This window comes from Aegilops tauschii, chromosome 5, assembly GCF_002575655.3.
Source record: "Aegilops tauschii subsp. strangulata cultivar AL8/78 chromosome 5, Aet v6.0, whole genome shotgun sequence".
In the NCBI taxonomy this organism is placed as follows: domain Eukaryota; kingdom Viridiplantae; phylum Streptophyta; class Magnoliopsida; order Poales; family Poaceae; genus Aegilops; species Aegilops tauschii.
The window spans coordinates 228,687,980-228,700,663 of NC_053039.3; the positions used below are offsets into that span (position 1 = coordinate 228,687,980).

The 12,684-nt window shown below is 46.7% G+C and overlaps 1 long non-coding RNA gene across 1 annotated transcript; it reads left to right on the forward strand.

Annotated features, from left to right (window-relative positions):
• The first annotated feature begins 2,803 nt into the window (after nt 1–2,803).
• Nucleotides 2,804–9,520, forward strand: LOC120963918 (uncharacterized). The gene is made up of 4 exons (XR_005755603.3): nt 2,804–2,920; nt 3,041–3,142; nt 3,728–3,787; nt 9,098–9,520. It is a non-coding gene; the product is annotated as an uncharacterized lncRNA (long non-coding RNA).
• Nucleotides 9,521–12,684: the final 3,164 nt, after the last annotated feature.

The following is a 12,684-nucleotide window of genomic DNA, read 5'->3' on the forward strand; positions in this document are numbered from 1 at the left end:
AAAGAAGCAAAAGGCGCCAGAGCCGGGAAAGAAGCGAAAGGCGCTAGAGCCGCTGTTGAAGGTATGGAAAACGAGGTCTATTTTCTGGGACTTGCCGTACTGGAAGATCCACCGTGTGCCTCACAGCCTTGATGTCATGCATATCATGAAGAACGTGTGCGAGAGACTGCTTGGTACCCTGCTCAACATGCCAGAGAGGACCAAAGATGGGCCGAAAGCAAGGGTAGACTTGAAATCAATGTGCATCAGGGAGGAGCTTCACGCTAATGATGATGATGATGAGGCGAAGCAGGACACGGAAAGTCGTCGCAAAGGCAAAAAGGCCAAGAAGACCAGAAATGACTTCCCTCCCGCGTGCTTCAGTCTAAGTGAGGAGGAGATCGATCAGTTTTTCACCTGCCTCGTAGGAGTAAATATTCCTTACGGTTACGCGGGGAGGATAAGAAGATACCTAGAGTCAGCGAAGCAGAAGTTCAGCGGGATGAAGTCTCACGACTGTCACGTGCTGATGACGCAGATACTTCCAGTTGCAATCCGTGGGATCATGGACGCGCACGTCCGTGAAACGCTATTTGGCCTATGCAACTTTTTCGACGTCATCTCTCGGAAGTCGGTTGGCGTGAGGCAACTCAGAAGGCTACAGGAAGAGATCATGGTGATACTATGCGAGCTTGAGATGTACTTCCCGCCCGCATTCTTTGACATTATGGTGCATCTGCTGGTCCATATCGTGGAGGATATCATCCAACTCGGGCCGACGTTCCTGCACAGCATGATGCCGTTCGAAAGGATGAATGGTGTCTTCAAAGGATACGTTCGCAACGTGTCACGTCCAGAGGGAACCATAGCCAGGGGCTTTCTGACCGAAGAGTGCATCTCCTACTGCACGAATTATCTAGGCATCGAGAACCCCGTTGGTCTGCCTGTCAACAGGCACCTCGGCAGGCTCCCTGGATGGGGTCACCGTGAGGGTCACCGCGAAATGCATGTCGACTTCGAGGGTCGGCTCACCGACTTTGAAAGAGCAAACCTAGTCGCGCTACAACACATAGACGTGGTCGATCCTTGGGTGGTAGAGCACAAAACCTTTATTGAGAAGACGTACAATGGCCGAGGCCAACAGAGGACGGACGGAGATATAATCAAAGAGCACAACTCATGTTTCACGCGTTGGTTCAAGCAGAAGCTTCTGTCGTACCCTTTACATGAGGATTCTTCCGCGGAAGAACAACTCATATTCGCCTTGTCACAGGGCGCCGAGCACAACCTGATGACGTATGAGGCGTACGATATCAACGGCTACACATTCTACACCGAGGGAAAGGACATGAAGAGCGATGGTTATCAGAACTCCGGGGTAACGATGGAATCCTACACCGGTAACGACAAGGACAAATACTACGGAAGGATCGAGGAGATCTGGGAGCTGAGCTACGCTGGAGAGAAGGTCCCGATGTTCCGTGTCAAATGGGCCAAGAGTGTCCTAAAAGAAGACCGGTATTTCACCACCATGGTTATACCCGAAGCCAAATCCAAGACCGCGGGCGCAAACGTCACCGCGAAAAATGAGCCATGGGTACTGGCTTCCCAAGTGGACCAATGCTTCTTCATTACCGACCCGTCAAAGCCCAGTCGTGTTGTCGTGAGGAGAGGCAAAAGGAAGATCATCGGAATGGATGGAGTCACCAATGAGCAAGACTTCGACAAGTACGGCGACCCGAAGATGGAACATGACGACGACGATGAACTACCAGCATACACCACAAGAAGAAGCAGGACCACCCTACCTAAAGGATGTCCGTTCAAGAGAAGAACTCCATTTGCGAAAAATAAGGGCAAGAAGATTATGAACAGATAGCTAGCTAAGATCGATTGTATTTAAATTGTAGCCTTCATTTCTCGATTGTATTTCGACAAATGTTTTCATATTCATAAATATTATCATATTCATAAATTTTTTCAAATAACAAATAAAAAATTATTAGACGCAACTAAAAAAATGTTACTTATGGCGCACCCCTGGGAGGTGCGCCATTGCTAACCTTCCCCCGCTCCACCGCCGCCGACGACCCCCCGCACCCTCCCCCGCTCCACCGCCGCCGACGACCCCCCGCACCCTCCCCCGCTCCACCGCCGCCGGCGACCCCCCGCACCCTCCCCTGCTCCGCCGCCGCCGACGACCCCTCCGCACCCTCCCCATCTCGATTGCGGCCCCCTCCGTCCACTCCAGGAGCCGTGCCTCCTCCGTCTGCATCGAGTACGCCAACGGGTCGGCCGGGATCGCCACTGCATATAAATTTTTTGTATGTGAACTATTAAATGAATAATACATATGAAAAAATAAAATTTATATCCCGGAAGTTTACTTAAATGATAAGTACTTAAATGTAATAATTTATTTAGTTAATATTAATTCACAAATGAAGGGTAATAATTTATTTAGTTAATATTAATTCACAAACTGAACCAAAAACTAATGGCGCACGGCTAGGGGGTGCGCCATTGCTATCGAAAAAAAGGTTACTAATGGCGCACCGCCAGGAGGTGCGCCATTGCTATTAATTGTTTTTACTAATGGCGCACCGCTAGGGGGTGCGCCATTGCTAACCCTCCCCCCAACTAAAATCCCCAATCTCTTTCTCTCTCAGCCCCCCCACACTGCCTCACCTCACCCGCGCCGCCCCCATGCTCGCTGCCCCCGCCGCCGACCCCCACCGCACCCGACCACCACTGCCCCGGCACCTCACTGCCCGTCGCCCCATCGCCCCCGACGCCGACCCCCACCGCCCCCGACGCCCCCGACCCCCACCAGACCGCCGCCGCCCCCAAATCTCTCTCTCGCTCCCGGCGGCGGCTACGGGCGAACGACGGATCCATCGGCGGAAGGCGAGCAGAGAAGCCACAGGGAGAAGGCAAGAAGGTGTGTGCGCAGCATTCCCCTTCCCGCCCCTCCTCCATGGTTCCCTAGAACGGTCGACGATCTACTCCTGATGATCCCGTGGAACCGTCATGCTTGAATCGTCTGAAATCTCGTTCCTAGGGTTTGGAAGAAGGCAATCCGCGAGTCCGCTCATAGAAGGCTAGCCGCGAGTCCACGTGCAGAAGGCTAGCAGCGAACCCACTGGAAGAAGGCCAACCGAAGGTGCGTTCCTCTCTAATATGCTTCATCTCCTGTAAAATTTAATATTTGCTGCCTTGTTGTGCGATGACCCTGCATGCTACTATGTTCTTTTGTGTAGACAGCCGATGTGACTTAAATTTGTTGCATAGCACCGTTATCTGCATTTATCCTGATTACCACAATAAATTCGTTGGAGCCTACATGTCTGAATCTGCATAATAATCCCCTTTACCCCATAAACACACTTTTGGATATGTTTGAACCTATGCGAAGTAGCTGGAGCTGCCGTACTGTTGTCTTTTATTTCTCCAATGTCATTTAGTATGTGTGCTTTACTGTTACTTGTTGGCTCCATCTTGCAAGTTCACTGAAATTGTTGTAGTCTAAAAAACAGTTAACTGAAACTGCTGTAGTCTGAAACTGTCAGGAGTTGGTAATTATCGGCAACTGTTGTGGTCTTGTAGATAAGTGTGAAAGATGATTACACACAACCTTGGTATGGAAAGCATTGATTTCATACTATTCTCATCGATTCAGATAATGCAGTACTATATGATGAGTGACGAATAGCCTGAATTGTGATGCTTGTGCGTTGACGTGGTGCAGGAGGAGTTTCAGTTGGCGCTTTTCAAGACCAGTAAGAAGGAGAGTTTGTTTGCTGATCGAGTAAGTCCACATATAGTGCTGCTCCTACTCCTCTGGTATACATGTTCTGCTCCTACTCCTCTGGTATTCGAAAATCTCTATATGCTAGTACAAATGTGTGAGGGAACACTATAGTGCTATTTTTGTAAGCGAACTGGTAATGTGAGTGAGCTACCAAGTACACGTGCACAGTTTATTCTATTGCTTTACTTTAGTAGTGGAAGTAGTACTACTTTCTGTGACCAAATATTAAGATTAATAGGTTAATAAAAAGGATGGCAGCTTCATTCTTTTCCAAACTAATACTGTATAATTCTATGTGCCTGGTTCTGCATTGTATACTCCACTAAAGATACTAACACCCTAGTTGCATATACCAGCCTTCTAACACACTAGTTGAAACATAATCTTTGTGAACTACTACTTTCCTACTACTGTTGTGATTGTTCCACAATTGTATCTTGAATCATCAGCCTCCTGTGCCATTTTGATCTTCTGGACATGATTTGCGGCATCTAGAATTATGTTAGCTTTGTTCTGTAGGACTGTAACTACAAGACCAAAGTTTCTTGCTCACCTATGGAATAAAAGAAAGTAGAAAAGGGGCTATAAAGTTCCTGTGCTTTTCTTTGAACATGCAAGTATTATTATTTTTTTCTTTCCATTAACTGTCCAATTGGGGGCAAACTGTGACCCCAAACTGTCGATTTCCCTTGGTATATGTTGTGTTCAGCTTTGGCAGAAGTTCAGAACTGTTATGCAGTGTTGGCTGTTAGTCTGATATGAATCTAGAAGTGTTGATTTTGTCTCCGACCATCGTGTCGTGATGATTTTGCAGGTACCCCGAGAGGCCCTTGAGTTTGCCGGAATGTCGATTAACTTCCGTTCCGGCAAATTCGGGTACTCCATATGTCATATTTTCAGCAAAGGTCATGCTGAAATTTTCCGTGAATTTTAGCATGACTTTGCTAAAAATAGGACATATGGGGTACTTGCGACTAATGCATGGGCCGGGATATCTTAGTACTTAATTAAGTAGGATCAACTGCCCCTTTATTCTTGCTGCATTAAACCATAGGTGGCAATAGAGCCAAGTGATTAGGCCCAACTTAGAATTCTCCTTCCCTTTTCTTGATAGGGTATATTCTTAGAAGACACCCATATATATCAGTCAACCTAGGGTGCCTCGGCATCGATAAACCCTAAATGATGAAAACTTAACTTAGCATTTAGGGTGCCTCAGTGTCGACAAACCCTAAATTATAAAACCTTGGCTTTTAGGGTGCCTCGATGTTGATAAAAACCTAAATGATGAAAGCTTAGGCTTTTAGGGTGTCTCGGCGTCGACAAACCCTAAATGATAAAAGCTTAGCTTTTAGGATGCCTCGATGTCGACAAACCCTAAATGATGAGACCATGATCTTGTTCCTTGACAATAACCAACTTTTTGACCAAACTTTTTTCCTATTTAGAGCGAAACATGGCCCACAACGATGAGGCCGGCGGTTCGGGTGGCAAGGCATTCTGGGAGCTGTCCCAGCAGATGGAGGAAGAACCTCACCGCTATGAGGACGCCGCGGAAGACACCGATCCTGACTACACAACCCCTAGTGGCGTCGGGGATGACACCACTGATGGTGCCGCCGAGGATGCCACCACTGATGATGGCAGCGCACGCACAGATGGCAGCCAACCGAAGAGGCAACGGAAGGACCGGCGCCCGAACGTGCTCGGCACCGTCAAGGAGGAATTTACTGAAGTGAACTCCGACGGGGATCCAACGGCGCCCAAAGAATTAGTCAAGGGGTACTCGGTTCAGCTCGGGTGCATTCTCCGGAGCACCGTCTCGATCAACACCGAGAACCTAAGGCATAAGGACCGAGGGAATTTGCGCAACCTCCTCTTCACGAAGCTGCACGAATGATACAAGTTCCCCGCTGACTTTGCAAACACACACCTCTCAGGGAATAAAGTGAACAGTGCCGCCCTCACGAAGATGAGCACGGCCCTGTCTACTTGGAGAAGCGCGGTGAAGAGAATGATTAACAAAGGTGATAATTATGAGAAGATCAAGGCGAAAAATCCTTCGATCAGCGAAGATGACTACAAGGAGTTCAAGATCAAGTGCGAGAGCGGCGCATCCGAGGAATCAAGTCAGTGGGGGAAAGAGATGCGGGACTTGAACTTAGGGGTCCACAAACTCGGTCCCAGCGGTTACAGAGTGGCGGAACCTATATGGGATAAGGAGGACGCGGAGCGTGCCGAGCAAGGCCTACCGCCTCGCCTCGAGAAATACCGTGACAAGCAGACCAGGAACTATGTCAGGGCCCGGTACAAGGAGGACCCGGTAACAAAGGAGCTTACCACGGATCCGAAGACCAAGGCGCTTGAGCGTGTTCTGGTAAGGAATACACCCCCGCGTAATTAGCCTCATATGGTTGCATTCTAATTAATGAAGCCAAATTTCTAAATGGTTCACATTCCTTCCGCAGGAGACTTAAAGCAGTAGCGCGGGGTCGTCTCGGAGCTCCCCTTGGGACAACACTCTAAATAGGGCATTGAACATAATGAAAAACAATGATAAGCTCAGTAAGCCGTCGTCAGCTGGTTGTGTGGCCGGCAAAGGCTTGTCCACAAAATGGTCGTCATACTATAACGCTGGTGGGCGAAAGGAGAAAAAGACCAGCTCGGAAAGCCAGTCGCGCGAGGTTCAAGAACTCAAGGCACAAGTGGCGCGGATTCCGGAGATTGTCCAAGAGCAAGTGCAACAACAACTGGGAACGACGCTCACCGCCATTGTGCCTACATTGATTCAGGGGCTGCAGACGTGGATTGCGGGCGGCCAACAGGGGCCGCCCCCGGTTCCCAGCTTCACTGCCAGCAACTCACACAACGCGCAGGCGGCGCCATTGGTGTCTCCGGCAGAGGCGGTATTGGTTTCTCTAGCGCCGGCACGGGCATTGGAGCTTAATGCACCCGGGTGTACGCCGGTCGGCACCTCGGCAGCAAGCGGCCCCTCCGTCAGTTGCACGCCCGCCGTTGGCGGTGCCTCGACATTAGCCGAGCTCGACGCCATCACGGTAACTAAGCCTCTCGACCGATGACTTCGTCTCCTTGCCTTTGACTGGGCATCCCTGACGCCCTACATGTTTTCGCAGGGCGCCGCCGACGTTCCATGCACTCTCCTGTACTTCGTGGGCGGCGAGTTGATCGATGTCGCCAAGGGCAGAATCGTTCAACCGGGCAACCCTGTGGTCCACGGTAATCCGATGCCACCCACCGTGTATAGGGTTGAACTGGTTCGGGTGCTGCCAGGCTGCGACGAGTTGTTACCTCCGATTCGACCGGCTGGGGCCGACGAAGATGATGTGATGACCCTCAGCGCCTGCGTAAGCTGGCCCCTGCTTTGGCCGAAGAGCCAGATTCGTTTGGGGGCGGGGGACACCACCCCACAGACAACATCGCCAGTCGTGCCGGCGCCAAGCCATGGCAACACCGCCACAACGCTACCGGACATGCCGGACATCCCTATGGCACAGGATCCGGACATGCATATGGCACAAGATCCGGACGACAACGACAACGGTACATTTACCAACATCGATAAGTACTTTGCCGAACATGGGCACGGTGACGAATTCTTCGGGCCTCCTTCTCAAGAACCCAACCCTGAAAAAGACGACCGCGATCTAGCTGGTACCGCGGAGAAACCCAATTGCAACAGGCGTCGTCTGGCGTTCAGTTCTCAGGAGATGCCTCCAGCTGCCGCCTTCACCGAGCCTCAGATAGCTGATGTGCGGAATATTATCAGCCCCAACGCACTCAAGAAGGCGGTCTCTGAGCAGAACTCGATCCCATTACAGCAGATGAGGAAGAAGGGACAGAAACGAAAGAATAAGAAGGGCGGTGCGAGCCAGCCGGCACCGAGTACGATCCATGCTCAGGACAGGCCACCTTCACCTAAGGATATCTCGAGGAGGGTGCATGTGGCGGGTAGGCCGATGCTACCGACTAATCTGCTCAATGATGCAACCGGTGCTATGCAGAGTCTGCATGACAGTGTTCTTTCTTTGGAGAAGCGGCGTCTCTCCGAGAATGATGTGGCATACCCGGTTTTCGTGGCCAAGGTGCCAGAGGGCAAGGGCTTTGTGGATAGCGCCATCGGGGGTACGATCGTCCTACGGTTTGATGACATCTTCGCTATGTTTAACCTTCATCCGCCGCACTACACCTTCGTTCGGCTATTTTCGCTGAGTATGGAGATGCGGATCATTAGATACAAGACCCCGGACATCGTGATAGTCGACCCCTTCTACATGCGTGCCAAGATCTTGGGCAGCGCTGGGGATCGGCAAGTCGCGAGTTCATACCTCGAAGGCGTCATTCTGGCAAACCCAGATAAGGATAACTTCCTCGTGCCTTACTTTCCCGAGTAAGTCATCCCCTCACCGCCCCGTAACATATGATTTCTTAGATTTCGATCGTTCTTTTTTTCCCTAACATTCCGTGTTTTGTGCAGTGACACACATTGCACACTCATCCTCTTAAGCCCGAAATATTCCATGGCCACGTATTTCGACCCGGACTGTCAGTCGAAGAAAGACTACACAAATATCAAGAAAGTTCTTGATGATGTTCTCCCCGGCTACGCCAGACCTGGAGGCACCTTCAGCAGGCCAGTTCATAGGTACGACAAGCACATGTTCACCCGCAATACGACGTTCCCCTGCGTCAAGCAGCCGCGTGATGGTCAGAAGGATGCCTACTACGCCCTCCATCACATGCGGGCGATCGTACGGGACCATAATCACCTTCTGCTACCAAATAATCTCAAAGATTGGGTCGCACGCTTGTCGGCAATCGAGGACGCGGACATCCGACAAGAATTCTTTCGCATCCAGTCGGAGTTTGCGGAAATCAACCATCAAGATGTCCTTCGTACCTCGAGGCAGTTCTATCTCAGATATCAACCGTCCAATAGTGAGATAGAAACAACGCTACAAATGCAGGCTGACAACACCCGCGATTTCATGACCATCACGAAAGACGACGGCTTCATCCACGCTCCGGTCCCTGAGTCGAGTCGAAAGTAGTGATGCTATGTAGTTCTGAAATGTCGATTGGCTCATGTTGTAATATTAAACTTTAATGAACTTGTATGTCTCTTTGGTTTGGATAGTCGTTCAACTTATATGTAATCGATGCTATTTATTAGTAGGACCATGAATCGTGCTATTAATGTGTTGCTTTTCTCTTCCGATCCTTTTGTTGCATACTTATATATTGCTTATGTATTGTCTGTGAATTGCTACTAACGTTTTGTTTGGGTAGTGCATAGAGATGCCATCGTATGTCGTGTACAAGGGTAAGGTTCCCGGAGTCTACGACGACTGGGAGGAGTGTCGGAGACAGGTTCACCGTTTCAGCGGTAACAGTTACAAAGGGTACACCACTAGGGCGGAGGCGGAAGCTAGATAGGCGCGCTATCTAGCGGGAGAGAGGAGGGAGCGGAGGAGGAACCGGATGAAGACCAGTTTCATCGCGATGATGCTAATCGTGACGACCGCAACTCTTTTCTATGTGATGGTAGTTTAGATGATCGATATCGACTTGTAATGTGAAGACAAACTCGCTACTCGCGGTCTCGAGACTTGTAATGTTCTAACTTTGTTTGGTCTTTTGAATTCGGAGACTAATATGATGAATTGTATTCGGAGACTAATCTTCTATTGTATTCGATAAATCTGTTGTTTATATGTTGTGCAATCTATATTCTGTGTAGTAATATGTTTTGTAACCTGTGCAAATATCAGAAAAGAAAAAAAATCCCTAATATTCATACTAGTGGCGCACCACCCAGCACTTTAGTGGCGCACTGCAAAATGCACACTAGTGGCACATCATCAACAAGTGCGCCATTAGTAAGCCAGAGCACATGGTTAAATATGGCCCCCTGGGAGGCATACTAATGGCGCACCGTATGATATACTAATGGCGCACTCCCTGGTGCGCCATTAGTATCTGGTATACTAATGGCGCACCTGTGGTGCGCCATTAGTAAAAAATTCTAATGGCGTGATGCTAGTGGCGCACCTGTAGTGCGCCATTAGTAGGCAAAACAGGTGCACCACTAGCAAGCATGGTGGAAATTTCAGCTTCCGGTATCTTTCTTTTATTAGTAACAATTTCTTTCATATACTTAGCATAAGGATTCATTTTGAGCATATCAGTTAATCGCATACGCAAAAACATAGGTCTAATCATCTCAGCAAAGCGCTCAAAATCCTCATCATCCTTTTTCTTGGATGGTTTAGGAGGAAAAGGCATGGGTTTCTGAACCCATGGCTCTCTTTCTTTACCATGCTTCCTAGCAACAAAGTCTCTCTTATCATAACGTTGATTCTTTGATTGTGGGTTATCAAGATCAACAGCAGCTCAATTTCTACATCATTATCATTGCTAGGTTGAGCATCAACATGAACATCACCATTAACATTATCACTAGTTTCATGTTCATTACCAGATTGAGTTTCAGCATCAGAAATAGAAATATTGTTTGGATTCTCAGGTGTGTCAGCAACAGGTTCACTAGAAGCATGCAAAGTCCTATCATTTTTGTTTTTCTTCTTTTTAGAAGGACTAGGTGCATCTAAATTATTTCTCTGAGAATCCTGCTCAATTCTCTTAGGATGGCCTTCAGGATACAGAGGTTCCTGAGTCATTTTACCAGTTCTAGTAGCCACTCTAATAGCAAAATCATTATTCTTACTATTCAATTCATTGAGCAAATCATTCTGAGCCTTAAGTACTTGTTCTACTTGAGTGGTAACCATAGAAGCATGTTTACTAATGAGTTTAAGTTCACCTTTAACTCTAGACATATAATCACCCAAGTGTTCAATCATATAAGCATTTTGTTTTAATTGTCTACCAAAATAAGCATTAAAATCTTCTTGCTTAACCATAAAGTTATCAAACTCATCCAAACATTGGCTAGCAAACTTAGTAGGAGGGATTTCAGCTTTATCATATCTATAGAGAGAATTTACCTTTACTACCTGTGTCGGGTTATCAAGACCATGAGTTTCTTCAATAGGTAATGGATTAAGATCATATATTTCTTCAACAGGCGGTAAATTAAGACCATGTATTTCTTCAATAGGAGGTAAATTCTTAACATTTTCAGCTTTAATACCTTTTTCTTTCATAGAATTCTTTGCCTCTTGCATATCTTCAGGACTGAGAAATAGAATACCCCTCTTCTTCGGAGTTGGCTTAGGAATAGGCTCACGAAGTGTCCAATTATTTTCATTTGTCAACATATTATTCAATAGAATTTCAGCTTCATCTGGTGTTCTTTCCCTGAAAACAGAACCAGCACAACTATCCAGGTGGTCTCTGGAAGCATCGGTTAGTCCATTATAAAAGATATCAAGTATTTCATTTTTCTTAAGATGATGATTAGGCAAAGCATTGAGTAATTGGAGAAGCCTCCCCCAAGCTTGTGGGAGACTCTCTTCTTCAATTTGCACAAAATTATATATTTCCCTTAAAGCACCTTGTTTCTTATGAGCAGGGAAATATTTAGCAGAGAAGTAATAAAAAATATCCTGGGGACTACGCACACAACCAGGATCAAGAGAATTAAACCATATCTTAGCATCACCCTTTAATGAGAACGGAAATATTTTAGGGATATAAAAATAGCGAGTTCTCTCATCATTAGTGAACAGGGTGGCTATATCATTTAATTTAGTAAGATGTGCCACAACAGTTTCAGATTCATGGCCATAAAAAGGATCAGATTCAACCAAAGTAATTATATCAGGATCAATGGAGAATTCATAATCCTTATCAGTAACAAAGATAGGTGAAGTAGCATAAGCAGGATCATATTTCATTCTAACATTCAGAGTTTCTTTGTTTCAGCTTAGCTAATAATTTCTTAAGATCACTTCTATCATTGCAAGCAAGAAAGTCTCTAGCAGTTTCTTCATCCATAACATAGCCCTCAGGCACAACAGGCAATTCATATTTATTAGGAGAGTCTTCATCATCACTTTCATCAATATTATCAGTTTCAATAATTTCATTCTCTCTAGCCCTAGCAAGTTGTTCATCAAGAAATTCACCAAGTGGCACCGTAGTATCAAGCATAGAAGTAATTTCATCATAAGTATCATGCATAGCAGAAGTGGCATCATCAATAACATGCGACATATCAGAATTAATAGCAGAAGCAGGTTTAGGTGTCGCAAGCTTACTCAAAACAGAAGGTGAATCAAGTGCAGAGCTAGATGGCAGTTCCTTACCTCCCCTCGTAGTTGAGGAATAATTTTTTATTTCTCGTCTTTCAAGTTCTTCATAGTGACCAGCAGATATAAATCCCAAGTGACTCAAATAATAGAGCTATGCTCCCCGGCAACGGCGCCAGAAAATAGTCTTGATAACCCACAAGTATAAGGGATCGCAACAGTTTTCGAGCGTAGAGTATTCAACCCAAATTTATTGATTCGACACAAGGGGAGCCAAAGAATATTCTCAAGTATTAGCAGTTGAGTTGTCAATTCAACCACACCTCGATAACTTAGTATCTGCAGCAAAGTATTTAGTAGCAAAGTAGTATGATAGTAATGGTAACGAAAAAAAGGTAGCAAAAGTAATATTTTTGGGTTTTGTAGTGATTGTAACAGTAGCAACGGAAAAGTAAATAAGCGAAGAACAATATGTGAAAAGCTCGTAGGCATTGGATAGATGATAGAGAATTATGCCGGATGCGGTTCATCATGTAACAATCATAACATAGGGTGACACAGAACTAGCTCCAATTCATCAATGTAATGTCGGCATGTATTCCGAATATAGTCATACGTGCTTATGGAAAAGAACTTGCATGACATCTTTTGTCCTACCCTCCC